General features: G+C 42.3%; 2 long non-coding RNA genes across 6 annotated transcripts in view; one reads left to right on the top strand and one right to left on the bottom strand.

Annotated features, from left to right (window-relative positions):
• Nucleotides 1-19,770, top strand: part of LOC144579999 (uncharacterized) — a 125,676-nt gene extending 105,906 nt beyond the window's left edge. For 2 of the 3 annotated variants that reach the window (XR_013528812.1, XR_013528810.1), the window contains 2 exons: nt 2,659-2,781; nt 19,687-19,770. This is a non-coding gene — a long non-coding RNA (uncharacterized LOC144579999). Of the gene's footprint in view, nt 1-266; nt 618-2,658; nt 2,782-19,686 lie in introns of those variants that run through there. The other variant, XR_013528811.1, reaches the window with a different exon arrangement.
• Nucleotides 10,869-23,419, bottom strand: LOC144576546 (uncharacterized). 3 transcript variants are annotated; one of them, XR_013528807.1, is made up of 3 exons: nt 23,218-23,419; nt 12,812-12,921; nt 10,869-11,187 (listed from the first exon to the last, which is right to left on the bottom strand). It is a non-coding gene; the product is annotated as an uncharacterized LOC144576546 (long non-coding RNA). The 3 variants fall into 3 exon arrangements; XR_013528808.1 differs by having other exon boundaries at nt 10,869-11,044; XR_013528809.1 differs by lacking the exon at nt 10,869-11,187 and adding an exon at nt 11,194-11,918.
• Between the last annotated feature and the right edge of the window lie 1,051 nt (nt 23,420-24,470).

Raw genomic sequence — 24,470 nt, 5'->3', positions numbered from 1 at the left:
CTAATTTTTGTATTTTTAGAAGAGACAGGGTTTTACCATGTTGACCAGGTTGGTCTTGAACTCCTGATCTCTGGTGATTCACCTGCCTCAGCCTCCCAACACCTGCCCAGCCATGTTGAGGATTCTAAGGCTAACTCCAGACTCTGTAAACAAAAGCACATGATGATGGATTAGTAACACCTGCTGTCAGTTGGCAGCATGCCTGGGAACTTGCCTAGAATTTGCCATCCCTACATTAAAAAACTTAATATATTATCTTTCTACAGGACGTTTGGATGTCAAAAGAAGAATGTGAAGGAGACAAACATTTATTAAAAGACTGATGAAATACGGAGGCTCAGACATTGGTAGAGGGTCAGTGGGATATATTAAATACATTCGCAGGAGCCATAGAGAGAGTTGAAGAAAGTGGAAGGAACATCTGTTCCAAAAAAAGAATCAGTTTGAAAAGGTGCAGAGAGAAATTGCTTAGCCTAGCCTTACTAACTACCATTTTATAGACCTAATCTTTACTCAAAATTCTGGTTAAATGTATAAAATGTGTCCAAGGTGCTGTGATCTATTTTGCCAAATAATATGGTTTCTATATTAAAAACAACAACTTTCCAGGCTTCACATTATACCGTGGGTCGATTGTTTATTTTATTCTCCTTTGTCTGATGTGAGCCAAGATTTCTGAGAAGGTGGGCTTATAGAAGGCATGGAAGGTACCATATGTGATTTTCTTACTCAACTGAGCACACCTTTGGTGCTCAACAAATAATAAACCACCCAGCTGCTGCCACCTTGTTGGAGACCAGGTTTTTCCCCAGTACAGTCTAAATGGAAGCTCCTGTCTCAGCAGCACTGAGAACTAAATCCTTTCAGCACCTTATTTATGTTCAAAATGGAAAACAGGTCATGGGGCAGTGGCTTACACCTGTAATCCCAACTCTTTGAAAGACAAAGGTGGGGAGATCACTTGAGGTCAGGAGTTCAAGACCAGCCTGGCCAACATGGTGAAACCTTGTCTCTACTAAAAATACAAAAGTTAGCTGGGTGTGGTTGTGCATACCTGTGATCCCAGCTACTATGGAGGCTGAGACAAGAGAATCACTTGAATCTGGGAGGCAGAGTTTGCAGTGAGCTGAGAGTGAGCCACTGCACCCCAGTCTGGGTGACTAAGTGAGACTCTGTTTCAAAAAAAAAAAAAATAGATGCCACAAAGAAAAATCAGCACTGAGACAAAGGATCTCTAAGCAAACAATATTTACTTGTTTCACTTCCTGGACTGCAAAAAGGGTATTCTCACTAGCCATCTTGTGACAGAGTACAATGAATAAAGGAGAAGCAGACCTATTTATCCCTTATGCATCTGAGGTTGTCCTTACTGCTGTGTCTGATCTCCGTTGGTTGGAGCCAGAGCTCACAATCTAAACTAAAACATGATTAGATAACAACTTAAAACTTTTCTAAACCGGTAAAAGCAATGGTGATATGGGACATGCCTGTGAGCATGTCCAACAGATATTGTGGTTAAAGTACAAGGACATAGAATATACCACGTGCCTGTAAGCATGACACGTCTAACAGCTACCTAGTATAGGGCTTAATAAAGAGTTATTAGCACAGTTATGATTTATTCTTTAACAAGAAAGGAAACTTTAAAGAGGAACTTTTCTACTTCCCACAGTAATGGTAGCCACCAAATCCACTGCAAAGAGAGGAAACAAAGGTCATATTGATCACAACAAATCCCAAATATATTTACAAGCATTTATCAAGTGTGTAAAACCACACCACCCTAAAAACTCTGCAGCAAATGCGTCTTTTGAAAGGTTTTTCTGCATGAGTAAGACTTGTTGCAACTTTTGAAAATATATGGTTTAGAAAGACGACTTTCCCTAATAAATCACCTGTGGCAAACAAGGAATTTTTCTCTCTTCCAAATACCTCCAAACCGCATTGAAAATGAGGGTCATCCATCTCACACATATTCATTTCCAATCTGATGTGCACAGATGCCTCTGAACGTCTTTGAATACTAAATGTTTCTACAGCATCTCCTTGCTTTTCCTTTTCAGAAAGAAATTCATTGTCAAGCTCCACATTTGAGATCTTGGCCTTTCCACTATGCCCACATCAGGAGCTTTAGCCTGCAGCCTGGTCAGTGTTGTCAGGCCAATGCGATGTCATCGGCGCTTGGTCCAGTAATTCAAGGCTTTCTTTAGTCACTTACATTGTACTCATTTCTAATATTGTGAAGGTCTTCAAAGCCCAAACCGTTTCAATTCATGGGTGGAAAACACGCATGAAAGTGTTTTATAACGTATAAACAACTTTATAAACAGTACAGCCAAGCAAAGATAGAATGTTACCTGCATAACCTGAAATCATGCTCAAAGGCAAACGTTTTCGCCAAAATGTAAGATTGCGAACTGAGGGGGTGGGGCAGGCGGCGGTGGCATTGAGGCAGAAAAGCTGGAGAAGAAAAGTGGGAACATCCTCCCGAACGTGCCGCCCACAGAGAATCACACCCCTCCCCCCGATGTCTGTGGGAGCTAGGTCAACCTGGGCCACTAAGTTTGAAACCTACAGTGGCAGCTTTTTAAACCCATTTCCCTGACTCTACTTCAGAAGGCAAAATGGTTTCGGTTTATGTCTCATCTTTTCACCCAGGCCCTCAACTGTGCGCTACCCCTGCCAGAGGACCGTTCGGTTTTATTCACAGAAACGGTGCCTACACAAATCAAAGCAGAAGAGCCTTCCGAAGCAGCATATGAGTGCAATGTAACCCCTAAGGTGAGTGACACTGAATCACAGCCCGCAGGCTGAACCGCCTGAGCTGGGAGCAGGAGCGGTTGTCAGGGAACCACTGCCCCCTGGTGTCTCCGCACGGGCCAGGAAGCATTTTTGGTCATCATCTGTAAAAGATTATTGCTGGGCTCTTTCTGACTCGTGGATTTATTGGTCCAGATAAGGCTTCCTTCATCTCATGGCTTTTAAAATCGGACCTTTCTTCCTCCTCTCCCCCTACTCTTATTTTTAATAATGCTCATTTTATTATAATTAGCAAAACAGTGTAGACTCCTTGAAGAAAATTTGAGTACTATTATTTAATTTCATTCATGTTTTAATGTATTTCCTCCCCCAATTTTTTAAATTTTTCTACATATAAGGAAATCTAATTTTACTTGGGGATAGAAAAAAGCTACAAGAAGTATGAATTCTAATTTTATTATAAATGTTGCTTAAAAACAATCCTCTGCACAGTAAGAAAATCAGTTTTTGAATCTGCTAGACGACTAAGAAACAGAGTTGGCTTTCTTTTCTTAAACATGATAAAGCATAAAGAATAGCACTTTAGATCACAGGCCCTCATACATGTGCCTGTAATGTCAATACTATGGATTAAGAATACTGGAGTCAGTTTTTGCCGAGCATGGTGGCTCACACCCATAATCCCAGCATTTTGGGAGGCCAAGGCAGGCAGATCAGTTGAGGTCAGGCATTTGAGACCAGCCTGGTCAACATGGCGAAACCCCATCTCTACTAAAAATACAAAAATTAGTCAGGTGTGGTGGCACGCACCTGTAATCCCAGCTACTCAGGAGGCTGAGGCAGTAGAATTGCTTGAACTCAGGAGGGGGTGGTTGCTGTGAGCTGAGATTGCACCACTGCACTCCAGACTAAGCAACAGAGTGAGATTCCGTCTAAAAAAAAAAAAAGGAGAAGAAAAAGAAAGTTCTGGGTGCCATGGCTCACGCCTGTAATCCCAGAACTTTGGGAGGCTGAGGTAGGTGGGTTATGAAATCGGGAGTTCAAGACCAGCCTAGTCAACATAGTGAAACCCCATGTCTTCTAAAAATTACAAAAATTAGCTGGGTGTGGTGGCATATGCCTGTAGTCTCAGCTACTTTGGAGGCTGAGGCAAACGAATCACTTGAACCCAGGAGGCAGAAATTGTAGTGAGCTGAGATTGCACCATTGTCCTCCAGCCTGGGTGACAGAGAGAGACTTTGTCTCAAAAAAAAAAAAAAAAGTAAAAAGTAGCACCATAGAATATTCTACTCTAGGGTGTGTGAAGGCAGATTTTAAAATGAGGCCTGGCAGGGTGCAGTGGCTCACACCTGTAATCCCAGCACTTTGGGAGGCTGAGGTGGTGGATCACCTGAAGTCAGGAGTTCAAGAACAGCTTGGTAAACATGGTGAGACCCTGTCTCTACTAAATATACAAAAACTAGCCAGCATGGTAACAGATGCCTGTAATCTCAGCTACTCCAGAGGCTGAGACAGGAGAATGGCTTGAACCCAGGAGGGGGAGGCTGCAGTGAGTTGAGATAGTGCCATTGCCTTCTAGCCTGGGTGACAGAGTGAAACTCAAGAAAATTTGGCAGTTTTATCTCCCATCTCTCTAGATCTTTGCCACTTTTGTCTGCTACTAAAGAGGGAAGGGAAAAATTACAAAGCTGTAAGCCAACCATTAACTATAATTATCATCTTGATCTCTAGCATCCAGAGCCAGAGAGACAATGTTGTTTGAGGCAAATCTCTTAACCCATCTCTCCTCAGTTATCTCATCTTTAAAATGAGAAAGTTGGATCAGTTTTACCTAAATCAGCCCAGTTCAAATACTAAGAGTCTGTGATCTATACTTGGGTCTCCCAGGCCAAAAAAAAAAAGAAAGAAAAAAAGAAACTGTTTTGTTTAGTCAAGAAAAAAACCCCAGTGTTACAATAACTTTATATCTTAATAAAATAAATAAGACTTCCAGGCACCTTGGCTCACACCTGTAATCCCAGCACTTTGGGAGGCCAAGGTGGGCAGATCACCTGAGGTCAGGGGTTCAAGACCAGCCTGACCAACATGGAGAAACCTTGTCTCTACAAAAAATATAAAATTAGTCACGTGTGGTGGCACATGACTGTAATCTCAGCTACTTGGGAGGCTGAGGCAGGAAAATCACTCGAACCTGGGAGGTGGAGGCTGCAGTGAGCCTAGATCATGCCACTGCACTCCAGCCTGGGTAACAAGAGCAAAACTCTATCTCAAAGAAAAAAAGATGAATAGAACAAACAGTGTTGGCCAGGTGCAGTACCTTATGCTTGTAATCCCAGCTTTTGGGAGGATGAGATGGGTTGATGGGAGGATTGCTTGAGCCCAGGAGTTCAAGATTAGCCTGGGCAATATGGCAAAACCTTGGCTCTTCAAAAAAATATAAAAACTGTTAGCTGGGCATGATGGTGCATGCCTGTAGTTGCAGCTATTTGGAAAGCTGAGGCAGGAAGATTGCTTGAGCCCAGGAGGTCAAGGCTGCAGTGAACCATAATCTTCACTCCATCCTGGGCAACAGTGAGACCACGTCTGAAATATATAAACACTATATAGAGGCCAGAATTGGTGACTCATGCCAATAATTCCAGCACTTTGGGAGGCTGAGGCAGGCAGATCACAAGGTCAGAAATTCAAGACCAGCCTGGCCAATATTGTGAAACTCTATCTTTACTAAAAATACAAAAATTAGCCAGATGTGGTTGTGGACACCTATAATCCCAGCTACTCGGGAGGCTGAGGCAGGAGAATGGCTTGAACCTGGGAGGTGGAGGTGGAGGTGAGCCACGATGGCACAACTGCACTCCAGCCTGGTGACAGAGAGAGACTCTTTCTCAAAAGAAAAAAAAACACTACACACACATACACACACACACACACACACTCGCACTATATATATAGTGTTTTTTTATAGTGTGTATATATATAGATATATAGTTCAGCAAATAAATGTTCAATAAACTAGGATATAAGTCCCCTCATTATATTTTGAGTTTTATGGCCTGGCGAGCCCACCTCCAAGACCTAGTGAGGAAGTGGCTGCCCTGAAGGTTGAATGAGTGATTTATGTCTAACTGTCACCACCTGCTTTGCTGCTTGAAGCTCAGCTTCTCCTTCTGTCCAAAATACTCTTGCAATTGTAAATCTGGCCACAGAATGCAGAAGCCAACGGAATGAAACTGTCTTCATTCAACAGAATGAAACTAAGCCAGCTCACAAGTACTTATTAAGCACTTATTGTGTGAAAGGCACTGTGCCAAGTGCTGGGAATATAGTAGGGGATAAAACAAATATTGGTTTTTCCCTCATGGGGGAGTCCAAGGCAGGTGGACTTGAGCTCAGGAGTTCAAGACCAGCCTGGGCAATATGGAGAAGCCACATCTCTACAAAAATTAAGAATAATTTTTTTAATTAAAAAAGGGGCTGGACACAATGGCTTAGGCCTGTAATCCCAGCACTTTGGAAGGTAGAAGTGCATGGATCATGAGGTCAGGAGTTCCAGACCACCCTGGTTAATATGATAAAACCCTATCTCTACTAAAAAATAGTTAAAAATTAGCTGGATGTGGTGGTGGACACCTGTAATCCCATCTACTCAGGAGACTGAGGCAGGAGAATCGCTTGAGCCCAGGAGGCAGAGGTTGCAGTAGCCAAGATCGTACCACTGCACTCCAACCTGGGCAACAGAGCAAGACTCTGTCTCAAAAACAAATAAATCAATCAATACAATTAAAGGAAGACTCTAAACCAGTTTAAGGTATGCTCCTGGAACTGTTCAACATCATCTGGGCATGTAGCATTATTATATTTTTTCAGAGTAACATAGGAAAAAATCAAACTGGCTGTTGGGCAAGTCAAAACCTTGTTTTCTTTGTGGTGTATGAGTTTCTGGTTTGAGTTATCTTGCCTGTTCTTGCAGGAAGGAAATTCATGGAGGTTAGTGGTTTTGTTGTCATTATTTTGTGAGCCTCCTAAGCTGTATTTTCATTTCATCAACCAACAAATACGCATGGTGCTGGGTGCTATTCTGAGCACTGAAAGAGCACTGAAAATACCATGATGAGCAAGACTTGAAGGATCTCCATCCTTGGGCAGCTTCTATTCTAGAACTCTCCATAGATTGTTGCACTTTCTTCTCACCATTTACTTGATTGAGACAACTGTAATTACTATGCCACTTTTAAAGAAGAATATTAAGGGGTAAAAAAGAATTCATCAATAGAGAATGAATGCTGACCAGGCACACTGGCTTATGCCTGTAAACCCAGTACTTTGGGAGGCCAAGGTGGGCAGATCACCTGAGGTCAGGAGTTCAAGAACAGCCTAGTCAACATGGTGAAACCCCATCTCTACTAAAAATACATAAATTAGCCGGGCATGGTGCTGCATGCCTGTAATCTCAGCTACTCTAGAGGATGAGGCAGGATAATTGCTCAAGCAGGGGAGACAGAGGTTGCAGTGAGCCAAGATGATGCCACTGTATTCCAGCCTGGCTGACAGAGAGAGATTCTGTCTCAAATAAAAAAAAAAGAATAGATGCAAACTCAGTTTGCAGAACAACTCCGACTGAGCAGATTCAGGGCAGCACTGCTTCTATAATTCAATGGTGGTAGAAAGAAGAACCAAGCACTCATTTGTCATGGAGGATGTAGACAGGTGTATCCTTTTCAGAAAGGTTTTGCAATGCCTTTCAATGTTTTAAATTTATGTATCTTCTGACAAAGTAATGCCAATCTTATAAATTTATCCTACACAATGTGCACAAACAAGGAAGGGTATGTGTACATAGACTAAAACCTAGGCATGGTGGTGCATGCCTGTAGTCCCAGCTACTGTAAATGTAGAAACTGAGTTACACGGTAACTTGGTCAGTGAATGTAGACATCTAGCTTTGAGCCAATGTGCTTAGTCATTTCACTTTATCAAGGAGGTAATTAATTCCCCTTTTAGCTTAGAAAAGTTTGAGTTGGAATTTCCCACTTTCAATCAAGGGAATCCTAATAAATAATCCAGATACAGGTCAATAGAAAGTGGATAAATTATGGCCCAATAACAGAATACTATGTAGCTGTTTAAAAGACTGGGCATGGTGACTCACACCTGTAATCCCAGCACTTTAGGAGGACAATAAGGCGGGCAAATCACTTGAGGTGAGGAGTTCCAGATGAGCCTCACCAACATGGTAAAACTCCATCTCTACTAAAAATAGAAAAATCAGCTGGGTGTTGTACATGCCTGTAATCCCAGCTACTAGCAAGGCTGAGGCAGGAGAATCGCTTGAACCTGGGAGGTAGAGGTTGCAGTGAGCAGAGATCATGCTACTGCACTCCAGCCTGGGCAACAGAACAAGACTCAGTCTCAAAAAAAACAAAAATAATAAATTTTTTAAAAAGAAGAAGAAACAATATATATCAACATGAAAACAAATCCAATATTTAAGAGTAAAAGCAAGTTTACAGGACAGTTTGTGTGTGTGCATGTCTGTAATTTTGTATACACATATATTTAGAGAGGAAAGACATTTCAAAACAGTTTTAAGTGTCTCTGGAGGCTAGGATGGATAAGACTTTCACCCTATTTTTATATACTTCTGTATCTATATCTATCTATCTATCTATCTATCTATCTATCTATCTATCTATCTATCTATCTATCTATTTCATAGAGACGGGGTCTCCTGTGTTGCCCAGGCTGGTCTTTAACTCCTGGTCTCAAGTGATCCTCTTGCCTCAGCCTCCCAAAGTGCTGGGATTACAGGTGTGAGCCACTGCACCTGGTCCATATTTTTCTTTTTAATTTTCCAAAAAGTATATATGACTTCTATAAAAATTTTAAGCCAAAATTAATTACAGGACAATAATTGGTACATTTATGTTACACAGCTTTCCACTTCATTGCCTCTATTGTGTATAAAAACAGAGGGCTTAAAATTTTCAGGTCCAGGCTCCTAGGCTAGGCTGCGTTTTGTTCTTGTTTTGTTTTGTTTTGTTTTGTTCATTTTTTAGATGGAGTCTCACTCTGCCACCCAAGCTGGCAACCTCCACCTCCTGGGTTCAAGTGATTCTCCTGCCTCAGCCTCCCGACTAGCTGGGACTACAGGTGCATGCCACCAGGCCCAGTTAATTTTTATATTTCTAGTAGAGATGGGGTTTCACCATATTGGCCATACTGGTCTTGAATTCCTGACCTTGTGATCTGCCCACCTCAGCCTCCCAAACTGCTGGAATGACAGGCATGAGACACTGTAAAAGGCCCAGGCTCAGGTTTTTTTTTTTTTTTTGAGATGGAGTTTCACTCTTGTTACCCAGGCTGGAGTGCAATGGCCCGATCTCGGCTCACCCCAACCTCCGCCTCCTGGGTTTAGGCAGTTCTCCTTCCTCAGTCTCCTGAGTAACTGGGATTACAAGCACGTGCCACCATGCCCGGCTAATTTTTTGTATTTTTAGTAGAGACAGGGTTTCACCATGTTGACCAGGATGGTCTCGATCTCTTGACCTCGTGATCCACCCACCTCAGCCTCCCAAAGTGCTGGGATTACAGGCTTGAGCCACCGCGCCCAGCCCCCAGGCTCAGTTTTAAATGTGTTCTATCACTTTAAGCAAATGTGTTTGCCTAATGGTCCTGTTTTCTCCTTTTTAGGAGAGGTGCCTGAAGCAACAGTAGCACCTATTTTAGTGGTTTCTATATGCCAAGCACTGTGCTAAGCAGATTTCTCACCATAGCTCCAAGGAGCTAAGCATCAACCCCATTTTCAGCTCTGAAAACAGAAACACAAGAATTGGAATCAAAATGAACTCATATTTAGCTCACCCCCAAAAGCCACATTCTTTCCACTATACCACTCTCCCAGCCACCTCTTGCATCATGTCTCACCATGTCCTGGTGCTGGAACGTACTTAAACCCAGGCCCTATGACTCAAAATTCTCTACCTGGAAAATGCTATCATTCTGAATCACTGGTCACTTATATTATTGTTATAAAATGCTTATGCTGTATCAAACTCTAAACCAGGCTGTCTCAACCTTAGCACTTTTGAGGTTGGACTGGAAAAGTCCTTGCTGTTGGGGGCTGCCTATGCAATGCAAATTGTTTAGAAATATCCCTGGGTAGCACTCCACACTTCAGCTGTTACACCCAAAATGCCTCCAGATGCACTGCCAACTGTCCCCTTGGGGAAAATCACCCTGGATTGAGAACCACTGATCTAAGAAAAGCCAAACGCCTGTGTGAACTCAGAATGAAAACTGTATCAAAAGGAAATTTTTAATCTAATAAATATTTGTACCTCCATTGATTCTTCACCAGTTTGGGTTAATGTTAGATCCAAGTATCTTACAGTTATTTGCCATGTGCAGAACACCGTACCAATTACACATATAATTATCCAAGAATTAGGGAAAGGAGTTAGATATTACCCTCTCAACAACTCCACTTCTCACTCACTGAAATTCATCCATGCCTGAGAGAAACAGAGCCATGTGAGGCTGCTGAGTGACAAAGGTGTTAAGAATATACCAACCAAAAATATGCTGCCCTGGCCATATTGACTATTTTGTGTTAAAAACACTTGAAGAAGGTTGCAGGTGCAAGAAAGTCATTCTGACTTTTTTTCTGTTTCTTAAAAGCAGGAGATAAAATTCCCATATGAAAGATATCCTCTCTATGCCAGAAGTAAGTAACATTCTTATCATCAAGGACTGGGAAAATTGGAAATTGAGGTCAAGGGAAATGTATACAAACCAACTTTATTCTCCCAGCTACTTTTCCACCCAATTAACTCAGCCCAAGCCCCTCTGTCATGCCACACATTCATATTCCACTACTGTTTGTCTAATTCAGCATGTAAGTGTTCAACTCTGTGTTTTTGAGCATTTCTTTATGAAGACTCCCATGTTAAGTGAAACTTGTATTAAATAAATCTATATGCTTTTCTCCTGTTGATCTGTCTTATGTTCATTTAATTCTCTGACTCAGCTGAAAAACTCTTAAAGGATAGAGGTAAAATTCTGACTCCCCTGAAATGAGAACAGAATTTTCAACAGAGAACAGTAAGAACTGAATTCAATGCTGATTTTATTTCAACTGAATAAACCAATGCACAGGTCATCTAGGCAGTAAGCTTAACTCTAGGAGCAAAAGCCAAGAAACGAAGATTCTTTTTTTCTTTAAATTATCCATCACTACACATGGCTTTCTTCCATATCTCTTCTTAGAAAATGTGGGTTAACAAATCTCATGCAAAAAAACATAGGAAAAGAGAAAAAGAGGAAATGCAATTTAGTGTGCCAGCCAAGGTGTTCTCTCCATATTCTTTTCTGTAAACTGCTATATTAGCAGGGTTCATTTTGGATGTTTTAATATCATGACCATCTTCCCTGCAAATTGAATAATCACAGAAACACAATTATTACCTATCATGCTGAAACTGCCTCACTATTGGTATTAAAAGGACCCATGTAATTATACATTAGATTCCTTCAGGGCTACACTTAATGATTTTTTAAAGCTAAATCTAGGAAACAGGATGAAAGTCTCCACTCTGCCATTTCTTCCCTAACCCTAAGGCACAGGACACTAACCCCAAAGAATCACTCAGAGGACTGAGCATGCCTGTAATCCCAGCACTTTGGGAGGCTGAGGTGGGTGAATCACTGGAGGTTAGGAGTTCAAGACCAGCCTGGCCAACATGGTGAATACCCATCTCTACTAAATAGAAAAAAATTAGACCAGCTGTGGTGGTTCACGCCTGTAATCCCAGCACTTTGGGAGGCCAAATTGAGTGGATCACCTGAGGTTAGAAGTTTAAGAGCAGCCTGACCAATGTGGTGAAACTCTGTCTCTACTAAAAGTACAAAAATTAGCTGGGTATGATGGCTCATGCCTATAATCCCAGTTACTTGGGAGGCTAAGACAGGAAAATCTCTTGAACCCCAGAGGTGGAAGTTGCAGTGAGCCGAGATCATGCCATTGCACTCTGGCCAGGGTAACAAGAGCAAAATTCCAAATAAAAAAACATAATATATATATACAAAAATTAGTCAGGTGTGATGGTACATGCCTGTAATTCCAGCTGCTTGGGAGGCTGAGGCAGGAGAATCACTTGAACCTGGGAGGAAGAGGTTGCAGTGAGCCAGGAGACAAGTGAGACTCAGTCTCAAAAAGAAAAAAAAAGAATCAGAGAAGACCAACTGAAGTCAGATAATGAATCCCTGTTCTATACAAAGCTGCATACCTGAAGGAGCAGTCACAGTCATCTGGTCAGGTGTGCTACATAAAGCGTATCAAGTATAATACACTCATTACTTAGAATTCCACTAAGTAGAATCAGTAAGTCCTACTTCCTGACTACTAGTACAGGGTGTGCAGATCACCCACACAAGCCCTTTGAATTAAAAATAAAATTTAATACTCCACAGAGTTTAATTATTCAGTAGACTCTTAATTTTAGAAAATTTTGAATTCATGGCCAATAATATAATTTGATTACATCTCATTCTCTAACTTGGCTTGAAAAATGCACTGAGAATTTTGCATCTTTTTAACCAACACCCTAAAACTGAGAACTACCATGTCACTTTTGATATTTATATACAAGAAAATAGACACTACCTCCTAAGTAATCAAAATCCAACAAAAGAAATGAAGAGGCCAGGCATGGTGGCTCACACCTGTAATCCCAACACTTTGGGAGGCCAAAGCAGGTGGATCACTTGAGGTCAGGAGTTTGAAACCAACCTGGCCAACATGATGAAACCCCATATCTACTAAAAACACAAAATTAGCCGGGCATGGTGGTGCCTGTAATCCCAGCTAATTGGGAGGCTGAGATATGAGAATTGCTTGAACCCAGGAGGCAGAGGTTGCAGTGAGCCAAGATTTCACCACTGCACTCCACCCTGGGTGACAGAGTGAGGCTCTGTCTCAAAAAACAAAGAAACAAACAAACAAACAAAAAACAAAGAAATGAAGAAAAATTTTACAGTTGTAAAATCATGTTACCTGATTTTCATGCACAGAGTACACTCATTGGGATAAGTGGACATGTCACTGCCACACACAGGGTTAAAGTCCCTGGGACATCCTGGTAATTTATACTGAGTGCAGTTTGGCTGGAAAAAAACAGAGAAATTTGAGAATGACTTGAGATACAGTCATATAAAATAGCTTAGAGGAGAATATGTTCCAGATCTCCCTAGATTTCCTAGACTAATTCAATAAAAATATTTTTATTTTCCAGAAAAAAAATTTCTAATGCAAACATACATACTATGTAAAAAGAAGACCTTGGCTGGGCACGGTGGCTCACACTTGTAATCCCAGCACTTTGGGAGGCTGAGGCAGTCAGATCACCTGAGCTCGGAAATTTGAGACCAGCCTGACCAACATGGAGAAAGCCTACCTCTACTAAAAAATACAAAATTAGCCAGGCATGGTGGCACATGCCTGCAATCCTAGCTACTCAGGGGGCTGAGGCAGGAGAATCACTTGAACCCAGGAGGTGGAGGCTGGGCAATGAGAGTAAAACTCTGTCTCAAAAAAAATAAGGACCTCAGAGGCTTCAATCTGGCTGATTTTTTATTTTTTGAGACAGTCTTGCTCTGTCTCCAAGGCTGGAGTACAGTGGCATCATCTCAGCTCACTGCAATCTCTACCTCCCAAGTTCAAGCAATTCTTCTGCCTCAGCCTTCCGACTAGCTGGGACTATAGGCATGTACCACCACACCCAGCTAATTTTTGATATAGATGGGGTTTTACCATATTGGCCAAGTGGTCTTGAACTCCTGACCTTGTGATCCACCTGCCTTGGCCTTCCAAAGCACTAGTATTACAGGCATGAGCCACCATACACGGCCAATCTGACTGATTTTTAAATGAAAGTCTGAGACATTTCACCATACCTACTTTATTATCATCTAGCTTCATAATTGCACTTCACTAAAATCTCCATGTGGATGTTCTATTAAATTCCACCTTAATCCCTTGGCTTAATGCCAAGATAAAATCAGGAATCTCATTTTTCAGTCTGAATTTTTAAGACACTCACATTTAACCAAAAACATTAAAGAAAGCAGGAGATTCACAATTGAAGCAAATTTGTGCCAAAGAAAAAATGTTCAAAACAGGTTTATCATTGATGGAGGCTTCAAATTTCATGCCACAAGATACTAACTACAGGAAGAGAGTTCAATCCAGGCAGACATTTCCCCAAAATTTCCTCTCCACTCTCTGGAAGAGGGCCACTGCACATTTATTACTCCTTAATGTCATTTTAATTCTTATAGAAGGGCAGAGTGTGGTGGCTCCTGCCTATAATCTCAACACTTTGGGAGGCCAAAACAGGTGGATCACCTGAGGTCAGGAGTTTGAGACCAGCCTGGCCAATATGGTGAAAACTCATCTCTACTAAAAATACAAAAAATTAGCCAGGCATGGTGGCAGATGCCTGTAATCCCAGCTACTTGGGAGGCTGAGGCAGGAGAATTGCTTGAACCTGGGAGGTGGAGGTTGCAGTGAGCTGAGATCTAAGATTGTGCCATTGTACTACAGCCTGGGCAACAAGAGCAAAACTCTGTCTCAAAAAAATAAAAGTAAAATAATTCTTGGCCAGGTGCAGTGGCTCATGCTTGTAATCCCAGCACTTTGGGAGGCCAGGATGCACAGATCACAAGGTCAGGAGCTCAAGACCTGGCCAATATGGTGAAACCCCATCTCTACTAAAAATATAAAAATTAGCCAGGTGTGGTGGTGGGTGCCTGTAGTTGTAGCTATTCAGGAGGCTGAGGCAGGAGAACTGCTTGAACCCAGGAGACAGAGGTTGTAGTGAGCCAAGATCATGCCATTGCACTCCAGCCTGGGCTACAGAGTAAGAGTCCATCTCAATAAATAAATAAATATATACACAATAATTAGCCAGGGATGGTGGCAGGAGCCTATAATTCAGCCACTTGGGAAGCTGACTCAGAAAACTTGCTTGAACCTGTGAGGTGGAGGTTGCAGTGAGTTGAGATGGCTCCACTATACTCCAGCCTGCACAACCGAGTGAGACTCTGCCTTAAAAAATAAGAATAATAAACACCTAAATATAAATATTTACAAACTTTAAGACATGTATACAGAAAACTGCAAAGCATTGTTGAAAGAAATTAAAGGCCTAAATACATAGAAAGATACCCCATGTTCATGCATCAGAAGACTTAACACTTTTAAGATGGCAATATTCTCCAAATTGATATACAAATTCAATGCAATCCCTATCAAAATCTTAGGTATCTTTTTTTTTGCAGCAGAAGCAGAAACTGACAAATTGATCTTTTTTTTTCTTTTTTTTATTGCATTTTAGGTTTTGGGTTACATGTGCAGATCATGCAAGATAGTTGCATAGGTACACACATGGCAGTGTGTTTTGCTGCTGTCTTCCCCTTCACCCACATTTGTCATTTCTCCCCAGGCTATCCCTCCCCCCTTCTCCCCCTGCTGTCCCTCCCCTATTCCCCCCAGTAGACCCTAGTGTGTAGTACTCCCTTCCCTCTGTCCATGTGTTCTCATTTTTCATCACCCGCCTATGAATGAGAATATGCGGTATTTCATTTTCTGTTCTAGTGTCAGTTTGCTGAGAATGATGTTCTCCAGATTCATCCATGTCCCTACAAACAACACGAACTCATCATTTGTGACTGCTGCATAATATTCCATGGTGTATATGTGCCACACTTTTCCAGTCCAGTCTATCATCCATGGGCATTTGGGTTGGTTCCAGGTCTTTGCTATTATTAAACAGTGCTGCAATGAACATTCATGTGCATGTGTCCTTATAGTAGAATGATTTATAGTTTTTTGGATATATATACCCACTAATGGGATTGCTAGGTCAAGTGGAATTTCTATTTCTAGGTCCTTGAGGAATTGCCACACTGTCTTCCACAATGGTTGAACTAATTTACACTCCGACCAACAGTGTAAAAGTGTTTCTATTCCTCCACATCCTCTCCAGCATCTGTTGTCTCCAGATTTTTTAACGATCACCATTCTAACTGGCGTGAGATGGTATCTCAATGTGGTTTTGATTTGCATCTCTCTAATGACTAGTGATGATGAGCACTTTTTCATGTTTGTTGGCCTCATGTATGTCTTCTTTTGTAAAGTATCTGTTCATATCCTTTGCCCATTTTTGAATGGGCTTGTTTGTTTTTTTCCTGTAAATCTGTTTGAGTTCTTTGTAAATTCTGGATATCAGTCCTTTGTCAGATGGGTAAACTGCAAATATTTTTTCCCATTCTGTTGGTTGCTGATTCACTCTAGTGACTATTTCTTTTGCCATGCAGAAGCTGTGGAGTTTGATTAGGTCCCATTTGTCTACTTTGGCTTTTGTTGCCAATGCTTTTGGTGTTTTGGTCATGAAGTCCTTGCCTACTCCTATGTCCGGAATGGTTTTGCCTAGATTTTCTTCTAGGGTTTTTATGGTGCCAGGTCTTATGTTTAAGTCTTTAATCCATCTGGAGTTAATTTTAATGTAAGGTGTCAGGAAGGGGTCCAGTTTTTGCTTTCTGCACATGGTTAGCCAGTTTTCCCAACACCATTTATTAAACAGGGAGTCCTTTCACCGTTGCTTGTTTTTGTCAGGTTTATCAAAGATTGTATGGTTGTAGATGTGTTGTGTTGCCTCTGATGCCTCTATTCTGTTCCATTGGTCAATATCTCTGTTTTGGTACCAGTACCATGCTGTTTTGATTACTGTAGCCTTGTAGTATAGTTTGAAGTCCGGTAGTGTGATGCCTCCTGCTGTGGTTTTTTTTTTTTTTTTTTTTTTTTTTTTTTTTTTGCTTAGAATTGACTTGGCTATGCGGGCTCTCTTTTGGTTCCATATGAAGTTCATGGTGGTTTTTTCCAGTCCTGTGAAGAAAGTCCATGGTAGCTTGAAGGGGATAGAATTGAATCTGTAAATTACTTTGGGCAGTATAGCCATTTTCACGATATTGATTCTTCCTAGTCATGAACATGGAATGTTTCTCCATCTGTTTGTGTCCTCTCTTATTTTGTTGAGCAGTGGTTTGTAGTTTTCCTGGAAGAGATCTCTTACATTCCTTGTAAGTTGTATTCCTAGGTATTTTATTCTTTTTGTAGCAATTGTGAATGGCAGTTCATTCTTGATTTGGCTCTCTTTCAGTCTGTTATTGGTGTATAGGAATGCTTGTAATTTTTGCACGTTGTTTAAGCCACTGACATAATAACAAACAGTCTCTCAGACCATAGTGCAATCAAGTTAGAACTAAGAATTCAGAAACTAATTCAGAACCACACAGCTTCATGGAAACTGAACAACTGGCTCTTGAATGTTGAATGGATAAAGAATGAAATGAAGGCAGAAATAAAGAAGTTCTTCGAAACCAACGAGAACGAAGACACAACATACCAGAATCTCTGGGACACATTTAAAGCAGTCTCTAGAGGAAAGTATATAGCAATAAGTGCCCATATGAGAAGAGTGGAGAGGTCCAAAATTGACACCCTATCATCAAAATTGAAAGAGCTAGAGGAGCAAGATCAAAAAAACTCAAAACCTAGCAGAAGGCAAGAAATAACTAAGATCAGAGCAGAACTGAAGGAGATAGAGACACGAAAAATCCTTCAAAAAATCAATAAATCCAGGAGCTGGTTTTTCAAAAAGATCAATAAAATAGACAGACCACTAGCCAGACTGATAAAAAAGAAAAGAGAGAACAACAAAATAGATGCAATAAAAAATGAGAAAGGGGAAATCATCACAGATTCCACAAAAATTCAAACCATTATCAGAGAATATTACAAACAACTCTATGCACATAAACTAGTAAACCTGGAAGAAATGGATAAATTCCTGGACACCTGTGTCCTTGAAGCCTAAAACAGGAGGAAGCTGAAACTATGAATAGACCAATAACAAGGTCTGTAGTTGAGGCAGCAATTAAGAGCCTACCACACAAAAAAAGCCCAGGTCCAGACGGGTTCACAGCCGAATTCTACCAGACACACAAAGAGAAGCAGGTACCATTCCTTCTGAAACTATTCCAAACAATCCAAAAAGAGGGAATTCTTCCCAAATCATTTTATGAGACCAACATCATCCTGATACCAAAACCCAGCAGAGACTCAACAAGAAAAGAAAACTTCAGGCCAATATCCATGATGAACATAGATGCAAAAATCTTCAATAAAATACTGGAAAGCCGATTGCAACAGCACATCAAAAAACTTATCCATCATGATCAAGTAGGATTCATCCCGGGGATGCAAGGCTGGTTCAACATATGGAAGTCAATAAATGTAATTCACCACATAAACAGAACCAAAAACAAAAACCACATGATTATCTCAATTGATGCAGAGAAGGCCTTTGACAAAATTCAACAGCCCTTTATGCTAAAAACCCTCAATAAACTAGGTATTGATGGAACATATCTCAAAGTAGTAAAAGCTATTTATGACAAACCAACAGGCAATATCATACTAAATGGGCAAAAACTGGAAGCATTCCCTTTGAAATCTGGCACTAGACAAGGATGCCCTCTATCACCACTCCTATTGAATATAGTACTGGAAGTTCTAGCCAGAGCAATCAGGCAAGAAAAAGAAATAAAGGGTATTCAAATAGGAAAAGAGGAAGCCAAACTGTCTCTATTTGCAGACGACATGATAGTATACCTAGAAGACCCCATCGCCTCAGCCCAAAAACTCCTGAATCTGATAAGCATCTTCGACAAATTGATCTTAAAATTCAGATGGAAAGGTAAGGGACTCCAAGTAACCAAACATTCTTGAAAAAGAAGAAGCCAGGCACAGTGGCTTACACTGGTAATTCTGGCACTTTGGGAGGCCAAGGCAGGCGGATCACCTGAGGTCAGGATTTCCAGACCAGCCTGACCAACATGGAGAAGCCCTGTCTCTACTAAAGATACAAAATTAGCCTGGTGTGGTGGCACGTGCCTGTATTCCCAGCTACTTGGGAGGCTTAGGCAGGAGAATCACTTGAACCCTGGAGGTGGAGGTTGCAGTGAGCCAAGATCATGCCATTGCACTCCAGCCTGGGAAACAAGAACAAAACTTTGTCTCAAAAAAAAAAAAAAAGAAAAGAAAGAAAAAGAAGAAAAGGTTGGGGGATTCACACTTCCTCATTTGGCGACTTACTATAAAACTACAGTCATCAGGCTGGGCGCCGTTGCTTATGCCTGTAATCTCAACATTTTGGGAGGCCAAGGCAGGCAGATCATCTGAGGTCAGGAGGCTGAGGCCAGTCTGGCCAACACAGTGAAACTCCATCTCTACTAAAAATACAAAAATTAGCCAAGCATGGTGGTGCGTGCTTATAATCCCAGCTACTTGAGAGACTGAGGCAGAAGAATCACTTGAACCCAGGAGCAGAGATTGCAGTTAGCTGAGATCATGCAACTGCACTCCAGCCTGGGCAACTAGAGCAAAACTCTGTCTCAAAAACAAACAAACAAAAAAACTACAGTAATCAAACAGTGTGGCAGTAATGATAAAGGAGGATAAACTATGAGAAAGCACCAGAAGGTACAGGTAGAAAAACAGGCTGTGTAAATGAGGTTAGACTTTCTCTGCGGGCAATGAGAAGTCCTTGAAGATTTTGCACAGAGACACGCTACACTCAGTCAAGGTTTTAGAGACTAATTGTAGCAGCAGTGTGTAGCAGGAACTAAAACTGGAAAGTGAAGATACCAAAAAGGTAGGGAAAACCCATTGAAAAGCCACTATGTTAATCTGGGAGAGAGATAATGGAGGACCTAAATTAAAGCAGTGGCAATAGAAATTAGGGGAAAAAAGAAAAACCAAAGATCTTTCTCTCTCTCTCTCTCTCCCCCCCTTTTTTTTTTCTTAAGGCTGGTCAAGTGAAGCAGAAGAATGGAAAAGGAACAGAGAAGTCTGTGGTTGTGACCAATTAGCTGTAAACACCACTGCATGAAAACCAGTCAAACCAAAGGTCTCTTGTGTGGATCATCCTTTTAACAATCCTGCCAAACGATAGCAGGTCCAGGCCAGGAGGCAGCTCATGTCTGTAATTCCAGCACTTTGGGAGGCTGCAGTGGGTGGATCCTTTGAGGCCAGCCTGGCCAACATGGTGAAATTCTGCCTCTACTAAAAATATAAAAAAATTAGCTGGGTATAGTGGCACATGCTTATAGTCCCAGTTACTCAGGAGGCTGAAGTGGGAGAATCACTCTAACCTGGGAGGCAGAGGTTGCAGTGAGCAGAGCTCTTGCCACTGAACTCTAGCTTGGGTGACAGAGTGAGATCCATCTCAAAAAATAAAAAAAAAAAGACAGCATGTCCTATATCACTTGCCTTAGCTCCTGAGTATGAGTGCCTTCTTAAATTCTGCATGTAGGATCTCAGTCACCCTAATCCCAGCCTTGAAACAAAGGTACCATAATTCCCATTTTCTTTTTTTTTTTGAGATGAAGTCTTGCTCTGTCATCCAGGCTGGAGTGCAATGGCTTGATCTCGGCTCACTGCAACCTCTGCCTCCTAGGTTCAAGCAATTCTCCTGCCTCAACCTCCCAGGTAGCTTGGATTACAGGCACTCACCACTGCACCCAGCTAATTTTGGTATTTTTAGTAGACAGGGGGTTTCACCATCTTGGCCAGGCTGGTCTCAAACTCCTGACCTCATGATCCACCCACCTCAGTCTGCACAAGTGCTGAGATTACAGGTGTGAGCCACCACACCCGGCCATAATTCCCATTTTCTAAAAGGAAATCAAACCCAAGCAAACTGAATCACTGGCTAAAAGTGTTACTGGGCATCCATGAGATGCTGAAGACTGAGCACCAAATAGCAAATAAGATGTTTTCCCTGACAACAGGAGTATGCAGTTTCCTGGAAATAGGCAAGCAGGCCATTACAATGCAGTGCTGTGATGGGGTAGAGAAAAGCACTGGGTCTGGAGTCAGGCTGCTTGGATTTGAAGCATAGCCCACCACTCCCATGTGACCTTGACCAAAGGGTAATAATCAAATAATGTTCTCTACCTCACAGTACTGTGAAAGATGAAATTAGTTATAATACATGAAGCGTTTAGAACACTAGTGTGGCATGTAGGTATCTAAGTATTTGCTGTTATACTGGTGATGATGATGCAGTAGAGAGAAACATGGAGAAAGTGTGTGTATATATCTATGCTTTGGAGGAAGGGAATAGGGTGGGGAGGCTTCCTGGAAGAGATCTACTGTGAGCTGAATGCTCAAAGTTAACCTACTGAAGTCAACACCCTCATATGTCAAATAATGTCTATCTTACAACAGCATTGTGATAATTGAGACACCACATACACAGACAATGACTAGACCTTATATAATACAGAACTCTGACCCCCAACCTGCAGCAACCTGCCCAGGGACCCAAACCATTATTCAGAATAACGTCAGCCAGGACGTCAGCAGGCTATAAGTCAGACTTGTAGGAAATCAGATTGCTCTCTCTAGTGATAGTCCAGAAGTCAAACAATAACCCCTTTAACCATCAGCCCAAATGGCTAGGACTTTTTTTTTTGAGATGGAGTTTCACTCTGTCATCCAGGCTAGTGTGCAGTGGTGTGATCTTGGCTCATTGCAACCTCCACCTTCTGGGTTCAAGCAATTCTCCTGCCTCAGCCTCCCCAGTAGCTTGGATTACAGGCATGTGCCATCACGTCCAGCTAATTTTTTTTTGTATTTTTAGTACAGACAAGGTTTTATCATGTTGGCCAGGGTAGTTTCAAACTCCTAACCTTAGGTGATTCACTCACTTCAGCCTCCCAAAGTGCTTGGATTACAGGCATGAGCACCGTGCCTGGCCACAAAATGGTTAGGACTTGATTACTAACTGATAGCTTCCTTAATTTCTGTCCTCGATTCCAACTTAAAACAATCGGAGAAAACCAAATATCACCCCTAAACAATACCATAGAATGTCCTGCTTCTAGTTAGCCCACCTGGAGCATCCCCGTGCCTCCAAGCAGGCCATACCTGAAACCATTCCTATTTTCCACTATAGTTTTCCCACTTCTCTCTTTGACTCAAGTCCCTACTGAAAAGCAAGTGACAGTGGCTGACGCCTTACCATACCAAGCCCTGAAAAAAATAGCCTGCTTGTTCTCAGTCTGTTGGTCTCCATGTACATCCTCAGAATTTAATTTGGTAAAGTACATAAAATGTCTAGTACAAGGCATAACTATTTTTCCAAGGACCTTTTGTGTCTTTAAAGGAAATAGTAACACGAACAAAGACTGAGTGGTTTTCAACTAAAATGTACCCTTTTATCTGAACAAAAGGCCTGCCTGAGAACCTGGTTTTAAATGCGGTCCTCAGTGGTTTTCAAAAGCAGTAGGTAAGACCTGATAACTAGCCTCCCTCCCAAACGGTTTTGGGCTTCACTGTATTATTAGAAACAGTACAAGTGGCTTCCTACTTCCCGTTCTGTATTCTGAAGCCTGACCAAATCGAGGTGCCAGAGTGCCTGCAGGAAGAAAGCATAGACAGTTTGCAGTATGGGATCAAGGTAAGGTATTGTTCATAAGATTTTTTTTTTAGTAAGTTCTTGCTATGTTGCCCAGGCTGATCTTGAACTCCTGAGCTCAAGCGATCCTCCTCCCTAGGCCTCCCAAAATGCTGGAATTTGAGGCTTGAGCCACCACGACCAGCCTCATTAGGTTGCTTTAAAGTTCAGTTTGGGATTTATCCAGGCCACAGCTTCTATTTTCCCCTCTAAGGCCTACTTTCTTGGGACTGTTCCCTTCCTGCTTCCGCCAGAAAGGGCATTCCTTTTTGTATGGCACTTCTCTCCACAAGCACATTTGGTTCTGTTCTCTTTAGGTTTGGTTGAGAAAGGGCTTTGAAGCTATGGAATAAAAGTGGCACTAGTGCACTGCAGCCTCAATTGCTGGTTTCAAACGAACCTCCCACCTCAGCCTCCGGGGTAACTGGGACTACTGGCCTCAGCCACCGCACCAGGCCCAGGAAGTAACCCTTAATTAATAGTTCATGATGTTCTTTTCCTTTGCAACTTGGGGTAGCAAATACAAAATTTAATACAAGATAGGAACATTTAAACTCCATTTTAAGAGAGGTGTCCAGTGTGGTTAGACAAAAGCCACTTTCTTGTCAGCATCCACAATTCCCCACCCCTGCCCATCTCCTGCCGGGGTCCCGTGGGGGCCATACCTTAAAGCTCAGCTCCTCATCTTGGGTACCAGAAAATCTACTTTAACAGAGAAAGCCCCCTAGACATCAGGTGTCCCTTGGAGCTGGGAGTAAAGCCCAAGTAAGAACTAAGAGGGTGGCTGACTTCACAAAGCCACCCGCACACCACAGGGTTTGTGCTCCTCCACCTAGCAAGTACGCTGGGGAACCGCCAGTAACGGATGTGGGGGTACCGTTGCCGAGGCCGCCCAGAGCCGCCAGCGTGACTCCCTCTCCTGTGCTCCTCCGGAGGTCCTGGCTCATTACGATTGCTCCGAGGGCTACCTGCGAAAGTCACGGCCAGAAGCAGCAGAGCCAAATGCAGCATCGCCTGTGCCATCCTCCGCAGCCGGCCATCGGACCTCTGCACGCTGGTGCCTGCGCCACTCGCAGGGGGCGCTCACGTGGCGGGGCGTGGGGAGGGCAGGGAAGGGAGGATGGTGGGGCAGAGAGAGAGTGGGAGGAAGAGCAGCGGTAGGTGGCCAGGGCAGGAGGGGCAGAGGGAAGAGGAGCCGGGAAGGGTTGGGGAAGAACTGGGAAGAGCTGGGAAGGGGAAAGGTAGGAAAGGATGGAGTCGGAGAGGTAGAGGAGGGGATGATTGTTCCCCCACTTCCTCTCTTACCAGCCAAGATGGACCTCTCCCTCCAGCATACAACAATCTGTGAAAGTCCTAGGGAGCCCTCGTGGAGCTCTTGGGAGTTCTCTCAATCAACTCCTATTTCTTAAGCATCTACTAGTTCCCAGGAAGTGTTTTGTTGATGAAGACACAGCCCTGACCTCGACAAAGGAGGTCCCTGCTCTCAGGAGCGTTCAGTCTTTCTCTTTTTAAATATATTTTTAAATAATTTTAGTTGACACAACAATTGTACATATTTATGGGGTACATAGGGATATTTGGATGCATACAATGTGTAGTGATCAAAACAGGATAATTAGCATATTCATCACCTCAAACATTTATTATTTGTGTTGAGAACATTCAAAAATCCTCTCATCTAGCTACTTGAAAATATGTAATAAGTTATTATTATAAATTTCAGGCAGGATCTCATTCTGTTGCCCAGGCTGGAGTGCAGTGGCATGGTCTTAGCTCACTGCAACCTCCACCTCCCAGGCTCCAGTGATTCTCCCAGGTCAGCCTCCCTCCCAAGTAGCTGGGACCCCAGATATATGCCCCCATGCCAAGCTTATTTCTGCATGTTTCATAGAGACAAGTTCTCACCATGTTGCCCAGGCTAGTCTCAAACTCCTAGGCTCAAGCAATCTGCCCACCTCGACCTCCCAAAGTGCTGGGATTACAGGCTTGAACCACCATACTCTACCTTCATAATAAATTATTGTTAACTGTAGGCACCCTACAATGCTATAAAACACTTGCACTTATCCCTCCTACCTAGCTATAATTTTGTACATTTTAACCAACCTCTGCCTATCCCCCATCCTTCCT

The sequence above is a fragment of the Callithrix jacchus genome, chromosome 17 (genome assembly GCF_049354715.1).
Source record: "Callithrix jacchus isolate 240 chromosome 17, calJac240_pri, whole genome shotgun sequence".
NCBI lineage: Eukaryota > Metazoa > Chordata > Mammalia > Primates > Cebidae > Callithrix > Callithrix jacchus.
This window is presented reverse-complemented; position numbering and strand designations above follow the sequence as displayed.